The sequence below is a fragment of the Vicia villosa genome, linkage group LG6 (assembly GCF_029867415.1).
Source record: "Vicia villosa cultivar HV-30 ecotype Madison, WI linkage group LG6, Vvil1.0, whole genome shotgun sequence".
In the NCBI taxonomy this organism is placed as follows: Eukaryota; Viridiplantae; Streptophyta; class Magnoliopsida; order Fabales; family Fabaceae; genus Vicia; species Vicia villosa.
In genome coordinates this window covers 145,445,835-145,456,623 of record NC_081185.1, presented here as the reverse complement: position 1 = coordinate 145,456,623, position 10,789 = coordinate 145,445,835, and positions in this window count along the sequence as shown.

The window sequence follows — 10,789 nt, the reverse complement described above, 5'->3', positions numbered from 1 at the left end:
CACACTTGTACCCACTTCAGCATCACTGACACAACTTCAAGGTCAGTTTTCTCCTCCGAAACAGAAGCTATGAACGCGAACCATAGGTGCAAATCGAAGAGAAATTCGTTAGCTTTCCAATGCGACCAGAATCGTTACGATCGGAGTTACGAGTTGAGAGATATACCTGATTTAGTGGAGCTGTATCATGGGTTGCGAAAATGGAAAATGATGAACTTGAGTTCTCCTTTCTTTCTATGCTTCTAAGCTCTCTCCCTCATAAATTCTGATTTTGGAAAAGCTACTACCAAACAATGCCTTAAGTTCCATGCAAGCAATGCTTATAGTCCATCATGCCCTCTAACTAAGTGATAATTACCAAGATGCCACTTAGTTGGATTCTAACTAACCCACTAGCTTTCTTGTTATTAATCATTCTTTAGATTAATAGAGAATAAGACCAATGCTTTCTCTCTAATTACCATTTGCTCATTTAAATGATAATTATCGGTGTCGAAGGATCGGGATATTACATTCTCCCCCCCTTAAATAGAATTCGTCCTCGAATTCCTTCCGTTCACCACGAAACCAACTCTTCGTATCTCTCCAATCAGGGGAAAGAATGTTACTTACATTCGTCCTTAGGTCATCTCACTACACATGATTAGAAACCTTAACTCTCAGGCAACACGTCTAATCTGATACTTCGTCTTGACATATCTGGGGAAAGATCCTTCTAGGGTCCTTGACCTTCACTGCTCTGCACTGAATCTCCAGAACTTCAAAAACTCTAATAATCCACTCATGTCGGATATCCTTCGTTTCATTCTTTGGTGTGTTCACCCTCGTTCAACAAACATTACTGATTCACTCAGCTCCTTGAATTATTTCCCACTTGAGAATTACCACCACAACGTCGCTTCTGCGATAACACTTCAAGTTATTCTCCACTCGAGTCCATACAATGTCATTAGGTGATCTCCAAATTCCTCGGTCTTAACCTCTGGTTCCCAAAGTCTTAGGATGATTGTTCCAATTTACCTTTATCTATATACTTAATCTCCTTACTTTAACCCTTACTCCAGTTTAGACATAACAACTGTCACTACAAACCACGAAGGTGTAATCGTCTTGCAACTATCGCCTTGTCATCCGACAATTTCGAACAAGATTCTACTGATAAGACGCGAAATTCAACAACTGACCTGTAACCATTGTACCAGTCTTCCTGTACAATCATAGTACACAAGGCATAACCACAAAGAACTTGCGCCAATTGAATGCCCTCTCTAGCCTTCAGCATTTCGACGGTCTGATACTCAGTCCAACCCTTGTGACTTGCAAGCTAAACTGATGGCCTACGAACATCGGACCGCATGCCATCCACAAAAATGTATTCCCAAGCTGGTCCATTGTCAACACCTCTCGAGTTATGGTGATCCTTGAGAAACTAGAACGAACAAAACGCTGCTTCGACAATTTCCCTTAGGAAGATACTTTCATCCCAACGTAAAATCCCAAAAATAGTCCGTTCGTTCCTACCTCGGACTTATTTAATTCTTCCTTGATCCGTTGCGCTACTCTGATCCCAACAAGTCACACACCTTGGAATCCTCTGAGTCACGTTATATCCATAATTCACTTAGTTCCCATTACTACACAACAATTCCTTATCCACAGTTATCCAATTACAACACGTTCCAGAACTCCATATACATCCATCATCAACTACTACTCGTCAAAGTTGCATACTCTCCAGAATCAAGCTTCTACTTACCCTGCCATTCCATATAGTTCATCTACCACAACTTAGGTACACGTTTCATCCTCAGGACATTGAAACCCAAACACTCACTGACTTAGAGGTTCGTCCTTGTCGCTGATTTCCACAGTGTATATCTGCTATGTTTTTCATTCCAACAAATCTTTGTTGCTCAACCGGCATATCGAATCCTTCACGACATACTGCAGTTCATGATAACTCTAGCAGTTTTACACAACTTCTACCCAACCATACACCTTCATTCTCTTAGCGTAGTATCACCTCCGATAACTCGTGCGACTTACTGATATAACGATCCTCCCATAGCCACACTCCATTCACACAGTCATCTAACGTATGTCCCACTTCTGAATCAGACACTGACTTCCTCAGCGGCTGCATCCTTCATTGCAGTGCTTCCAACGGTCTGAGTGTAGCCACAATGCAAGAAATTGCACTTTGCACTTCGAACATCTCTCTTATAAACTCCTTGGCAGTTCTCAAACCAAAATGTCCATGCTTACCAAGATTAACACTTCTCCATTCAGAGTATCTAGCAATACCTTACCGGACACATCACACATCGAGCCGATCCAAGATACAACTTGTACATTCTATCACCGGTCGCCAATGGTACATGATAGCCACTCACCATGCTGACCAGGATATCATGACCGCACATGAGTCCCACCCTAGACACTCATGCAAAATTGCCAACTTAACACTTCATGAAACGAGAACGTCTGCAAGGTATAATCTGACTCTAACTTGCGCGAGCACGATCATTCAGAGTCTCCATAAGTTTAGTATTGGATCTTGATCCATCTCACCATCGTCTGTCTAGTCATTCCTCTACTATCGAGCGCGACGTATGGATCCTTATCCTACATACCTTATGAGAGTCTGGATCTGCATCTCACAAGTGCCAAATCAGAATTCTACCTCGAGCTTCAGATCACCTTTGTCCCACACACGTCGGAAAAAGGATGACTCACGCATCTTGTGCACGATAGCGGTACTGTGGCATTATACCCGTCTGGTAGTACCAACATGGTGGACCAAACCGAGGCCATGTATCCAGGTAACCTACCTCAGTGGCGTATAATGATCTCCACGCGTATCCTAAAGTCACAACCGACAAGTGTCTGAACAGGCTTCCAATAGGCTCGTCGTTCCTCAAATCCTTCGAATCACACTCCTCAGGATGCTAAAATCTGAGAGTGCTACACATCAAGGTTACTAACTCGGAAAACCAAAACGGCAAGCGCGAAGATATGAAGTTCAACTTTGGATCACCATGCAGTGCGCGCACCCGCTCGTCCCACGCATGCATGAGATTCCAAGGATAATTCAGTGCAGATAGGAATACTATAGTTCCTAACATTCGACGCAACTGCGATCATCCTGCTGACGTTCCAGATAGATCTTAGTTCTTACTTGCCTTGACACCCAACGCCAAGCGGAGTTCTATGGCTTCACTCGGGGTCAGACGAACAATAACTAACAAAACTTAGGTTACTGCATTTCACGCTTCTACATCATTTCATATTCCATCTAGCGTAGTTCTAGAACTTAAATACAAAATGATAAGAACGGAAATGCATGTCCTCTTCTATCGACAAGGTATTCAAGCTTCGCCCAATCGTAAGCTACCACGCTCTTACATTCCACCAACCCTTACTAGGAAACTACTCTCGCTTAGGGTGCTTCAAGTTGGTTCAGGATCTAATACTTCGTCCATCCAACTACTGTCCGTACCATTGCAATAATAAAAAAAGTCTGACTTCTGTGTCCGCACTTCCAAAGGTTATCCTGTCCTATCAGCTCATCAGTCATACTTAACGCCGGCAGCATCATCAATACTGAATCCTAATAAATCCCAGCTCAACACCTTCGGAGAATCTCACTTACAAGGCTCCTACTTAATCCTATTTGGATTTTCCTTGCTATTACCAAGACTTAGAGAAAGTTTTACTCCGTCCAATCAAAATCCTGGGGGTTCTAGCTGTCTTCATCCACACCTTGGTAGTTCGGGTATTACTCCTTTACGTCAAACGCTCCTCTTAAGCTTGACGACTCCAATGTTATCCACTTACAACATCCAACAATTCATTACTCATCCCACTCCAACAACTTAGGTTCACAATCTTACAGGCTTACGAGTCCTCGTGGCGGCTCTGCCGTAATCCTACTGTCTCACACTCAGTCGATGAGTTGATCAAGTTCAACAACTGAATGAGATATCAGTAAAATCAGGCTAGCAACGCACACTTGAGAGGAGGAAAAGGAATTGCTAGTGATGTCTCATGTGTCATTTCTATTAGAAGTCTACTATTTTAATATAATAATTAATTTCACCAAACTATGATTATTTACTAATTAGTCTACCAAAACTTATCAATTAAATATTCTAGTAATCAACTATATTGATATCTCCCATTTATTAATTAATATAAGTGTATATATATATATATATATATATATATATATATATATATATATATATATATATATATATATATATATATATATATATATATATATATATATATATATATATATATATATATATATATATATATATATACATCATGTTTTCATCACTGTGTACTCACGTTTTCTTCTTTTATAAGGCCAAGGTACTAACTATAGCACTCCACTTTATAATTGTGATGTGTTTCTACATTTTTAATTGATTCAATGGCCCTAGAAACCATCTATTATAATATCTCTACAATAAGTAGCTTATATACTTGTTCATAATGAGACCAAAAACGTGACAGTGAGGAAAGTACTAGCCAAGTAGTAGTATTAGCATGATCATCAAGCAAGTGGTGTTCATATAATTGATTCTAAGCGCTACAGTGTAGCTCACCTACACTTATTCCCACAAAATCCAAAACGCTACAGTCAAGGGAGTATTGCAATTGATATGCTCCATCACACAATTAAATTGGTAGCTCATCTTCACTTAGACTCAATAATTAGCATCAATTGCATATTCATTTATTATAGAGTAGTAGGACCCACGTTTCTGATTGGTCATTAGCTAGCACTAATTGTTCTCTTCTAGTCACCAATGGTACTACTACTAGTGCTACTACCAATAAAGTATGAAAGAGTATTTTACATTTTATTTAATGTAAGAACCGAAACAGGGCCTAGAGGAAGAGAAGATATTCATTCCATTCTCCATGTGCATGCGCTACAGTACTTGGTTAAAGTGTAGTGGTGAATCATGGTTTCATGTGTTGGGATTTAATAATCTAACATCATTGGCCAAGTAACAAATGTGGAACAGAGCACATTCAGCACCGCCGCTAGAACGAAACCACCATTTCTCCTCATTTCCGTTTTCAAAATTATATGAAACAAAGAGTATTCGTGTTCCGGCATTGATATTGGTTTCAATTTATAATTCCTCTACAGATTTTCAATATAATAAACAAAATTTAAAACCCATATTTTATAAGGTCTAACTATGAACAAATATAAATATTAACCTTCCCATTACCCCATTATACTAGCCCACAATGATTAGGGATTCTCCCCCTTACCTCTTCAATGTGCTTCAAACCCTAGCTTTTGCCCCTTGTTGCTCTTCCCCTTTCTTCTACTCTTAGTCTCTTTTCTCCTTTTCTTTTGCAAATGAAAATTATGATACCTCTACTCTTCTAACCCTTACTATATTACTCATATTGGGCTTACCCAAATAATTCCACTTCCTAACTAATTAGGCCCAATTGATAAAATAGAGTAGTCAAATAAATAATTATGCTCCAACAAATAATATTATTACCCTTAATATTATTTTCCGATTTATCCAATTAAATCCGACTTTATCTCAAATAAATAAAATTCAATAATAATATTATTTCTAATATTATTTCTCTACATACTCCACTTTATTAATTCCTCGATTAACCGAATAAATTCCAACTTCACTTAATAATCCGAACATGTTTCTCAATAACACCGACGATCCAATTAATTATTAAACTTCGTCCAAATTAAGTAAATAAATCCTTATTTAATTTAATTAGCCAAATAATAAAATTCGGGCTGTTACACTGACCAGGATATCATGACCGCACATGAGTCCCACCCTAGACACTCATGCAAAATTGCCAACTTAACACTTCATGAAACGAGAACGTCTGCAAGGTATAATCTGACTCTAACTTGCGCGAGCACGATCATTCAGAGTCTCCATAAGTTTAGTATTGGATCTTGATCCATCTCACCATCGTCTGTCTAGTCATTCCTCTACTATCGAGCGCGACGTATGGATCCTTATCCTACATACCTTATGAGAGTCTGGATCTGCATCTCACAAGTGCCAAATCAGAATTCTACCTCGAGCTTCAGATCACCTTTGTCCCACACACGTCGGAAAAAGGATGACTCACGCATCTTGTGCACGATAGCGGTATTGTGGCATTATACCCGTCTGGTAGTACCAACATGGTGGACCAAACCGAGGCCATGTATCCAGGTAACCTACCTCAGTGGCGTATAATGATCTCCACGCGTATCCTAAAGTCACAACCGACAAGTGTCTGAACAGGCTTCCAATAGGCTCGTCGTTCCTCAAATCCTTCGAATCACACTCCTCAGGATGCTAAAATCTGAGAGTGCTACACATCAAGGTTACTAACTCGGAAAACCAAAACGGCAAGCGCGAAGATATGAAGTTCAACTTTGGATCACCATGCAGTGCGCGCACCCGCTCGTCCCACGCATGCATGAGATTCCAAGGATAATTCAGTGCAGATAGGAATACTATAGTTCCTAACATTCGACGCAACTGCGATCATCCTGCTGACGTTCCAGATAGATCTTAGTTCTTACTTGCCTTGACACCCAACGCCAAGCGGAGTTCTATGGCTTCACTCGGGGTCAGACGAACAATAACTAACAAAACTTAGGTTACTGCATTTCACGCTTCTACATCATTTCATATTCCATCTAGCGTAGTTCTAGAACTTAAATACAAAATGATAAGAACGGAAATGCATGTCCTCTTCTATCGACAAGGTATTCAAGCTTCGCCCAATCGTAAGCTACCACGCTCTTACATTCCACCAACCCTTACTAGGAAACTACTCTCGCTTAGGGTGCTTCAAGTTGGTTCAGGATCTAATACTTCGTCCATCCAACTACTGTCCGTACCATTGCAATAATAAAAAAAGTCTGACTTCTGTGTCCGCACTTCCAAAGGTTATCCCGTCCTATCAGCTCATCAGTCATACTTAACGCCGGCAGCATCATCAATACTGAATCCTAATAAATCCCAGCTCAACACCTTCGGAGAATCTCACTTACAAGGCTCCTACTTAATCCTATTTGGATTTTCCTTGCTATTACCAAGACTTAGAGAAAGTTTTACTCCGTCCAATCAAAATCCTGGGGGTTCTAGCTGTCTTCATCCACACCTTGGTAGTTCGGGTATTACTCCTTTACGTCAAACGCTCCTCTTAAGCTTGACGACTCCAATGTTATCCACTTACAACATCCAACAATTCATTACTCATCCCACTCCAACAACTTAGGTTCACAATCTTACAGGCTTACGAGTCCTCGTGGCGGCTCTGCCGTAATCCTACTGTCTCACACTCAGTCGATGAGTTGATCAAGTTCAACAAATGAATGAGATATCAGTAAAATCAGGCTAGCAACGCACACTTGAGAGGAGGAAAAGGAATTGCTAGTGATGTCTCATGGCTCGGCCGAGAATCGACCTGCTCTGATACCAACTGTAACACCCCATACATAACTGACTAGTATATTATGCATGAAACATTAAAATTGATATTGAGTACATACAAAAGCTATAGTTATAGAAAGATCCATAATACAATACAACATGAAATTCTAATAAGAATTACAGAACATTTGTCTTCAATGGATCTGCACAGCGGAAAAAGAGATCTGACGAGGTCTCCGAGCCATCACCACTTCCAAATCTTCAGTCCAAACCTGCTACTGACCAAACACTACTAAACTGCACCTGAAAAAAATATAAGTTGATTGGGGTGAGATTACTAAATCTCAGTGAGTCCTCCTATCCTATGGGTCCACTCGGCTCTACAGGGTACATGCATCACAAACCGAATCCACCATTGATCCGGGGTTTATCCTCACATCCGGTACAAGTACGGAGTAAACACATGAATCGTCCACCATAGGAGTCATCACATCACAGTACACAAACAGTACAACAAACACGTATGCAGACCCATACCCATGTACGGGGAATCCAGAAGTACGTTAATACCACTAGACTAAGTTACTAACACACCCTCGGTGGGTTCACCCATGCCTATTTGTCAAGAGACTTACACAAGCACCCTGCAAGAATGATTAAATGGGTTCGCACAAGCCTACATGGCTGCGAGATGACCTTGCCTAAGAGGCGACATCGTCCCATTAACCATCTGTACGCACGTGGTGTTAACAGCAAGTGCAACACGCCGTCTTGACGCATGAGCCCATCCGGATAGGAACCTAATGATGTAGACTACATGGCATCATTAGAGATGGTTTACCTGTTATGCGCAGGCTTACTTAGCCGCATAACGCCATCATACCGAGCACGCGAGTGTGTATACAGCAAGTGAGTAACACGCCTTCAGGCCCTCACAAGCACACTGCAACGGTAGTTCAGGTATGTGCCTCTGGGATCCAAGATCAGGGCAGTCCCACAGACAACTCAAGGACCCACGGTCCGAATCGTAACTTAGTACCGGGTCTACTTCGATTCTAGCATACCACACGCATAACAAGCGTCAATCACACAATACAATCAATACCGATCGTTTAACCAAAACGACGGTGTTAGCAGGATTTTCATGTATAAAACATAATGGCATAACATTCTCAATTATGGATATCACATCACAATAAGCAATAAACAACCATGCCATGCTTAACACAAGAATTATTATTCAATTGGTAAAGACATAAGTTCCCATACTAATTCGTTGATTCACTAAGTGGGGCTCCACTATTATTAAATCAATAATTCTGGTTTGGGGACCTATTTAATTAGAAAGTACACGTCGCTAGCTTTCCAACGATATAAAGTTTGCGCAATTCCGATACCCGAGCCGGAAGTTATGACTTTCTAAAGTTTGCTGATTTTTCACTTTTAACCCAGCGTAACGGGTTACGCCAAATCCGTAACCGGTTACGGGCACGAAAAACAGCCCAGAATTGCATTTTCAGCAGCATAACCGGTTACACCAACAACCGTAACCGGTTACACTGAACCAGAACTATTTTTCTGCATTTTTAGGAGCTCTAAACCAGTCCCAATTGTCCTATATCAATTCCAATCATCATGATTCAATTCTGAACGAATTTCCAACATGAAATAGTGATCTAATGTATACATTACATACATAAAACACAATCTAAGCATTAATCAAGCATGCATTACATAAAATTACCAATTAACAATTTATCACATTTATCATTCATTTAAGCATGCCATATGTTCATCTCAATCTAAACCCTTGACATGCATTCTTCCCCAAATCCTACCCAAGTTCTATCTAAAGGACTCACCTTGCTAAAATGGAGGTTGAGATCATGTTCTTGCTGCCATTGCACTCCCACCATAGCTAAAGTTCCACTATATCCTCATCAAACCCGTAATCACACTTGTACCCACTTCAGCATCACTGACACAACTTCAAGGTCAGTTTTCTCCTCTGAAACAGAAGCTATGAACGCGAACCATAGGTGCAAATCGAAGAGAAATTTGTTAGCTTTCCAATGCGACCAGAATCGTTACGATCGGAGTTACGAGTTGAGAGATATACCTGATTTAGTGGAGCTGTATCATGGGTTGCGAAAATGGAAAATGATGAACTTGAGTTCTCCTTTCTTTCTATGCTTCTAAGCTCTCTCCCTCATAAATTCTGATTTTGGAAAAGCTACTACCAAACAATGCCTTAAGTTCCATGCAAGCAATGCTTATAGTCCATCATGCCCTCCAACTAAGTGATAATTACCAAGATGCCACTTAGTTGGATTCTAACTAACCCACTAGCTTTCTTGTTATTAATCATTCTTTAGATTAATAGAGAATAAGACCAATGCTTTCTCTCTAATTACCATTTGCTCATTTAAATGATAATTATCGGTGTCGAAGGATCGGGATATTACAAAAATAGTTTCAAAAATCCAAAAAATACACAAAAAATATTTTTAGACTTCTAAAATAATATATTATTTTCTGAAATAAAAATATTTTAATTTTCTTCATAATTTCAATATTTTGCATAATTAATTAGTATATATTTATATATTTGCTTTTTAATTATTCTAACCAATCAAAAATCATAAAAAAAATTGTTCTTTATATAAAATATTGTTTATATATTATTAACTAATTTTGTACATATTTTGAATAATTTTCTCTTTGAGTTTTAATTATTTATGTAATTATTTGCATAATTATGTATTAATTCGCTTAATCAATTTCAAATCAATTTCAAAAATTCCAAAAAAATTAGTTTTGTTTTAAAATTAATTGACAAATATTTTGTACATTTTTTAAACTTAATTTCTAGGTTTAAATTTATTTTCATCTTTTCCCTCATTTTATTTTAATTAATCATGCATTAATTATAATTAAAATCAATCATAAAAAAAATCCAAAAACATGCCTTTTATTTTTCTTGCAATTTAAATTCCTAGATAAATGTATAGGATGTCAAATTCATGTAAATAGGCTAGTTTACATTTCCTGCACAATCGATGTAATAGCGTAGATTTACTTTCCGCACTTTACATTTCCGCATTTTAATTTCCAGCAAATATAAACTGCGTGTATGTCAAAGATAAAATTGAACCGTTAGATCACTAACTTCAAAGATAAAATATCTGAATACAAACACAATCACACTTGCACCTCTTAAGGTAATCCCTTCTCATTCTTTTCAAAATCAAAGTCAAAATTCTACTGTTTCGAGTACAAAATCGAACCTTTTGTTTGTATCCGGTGAAAGGATAGATTTTTAAAGGAAATAAGGATAAAGA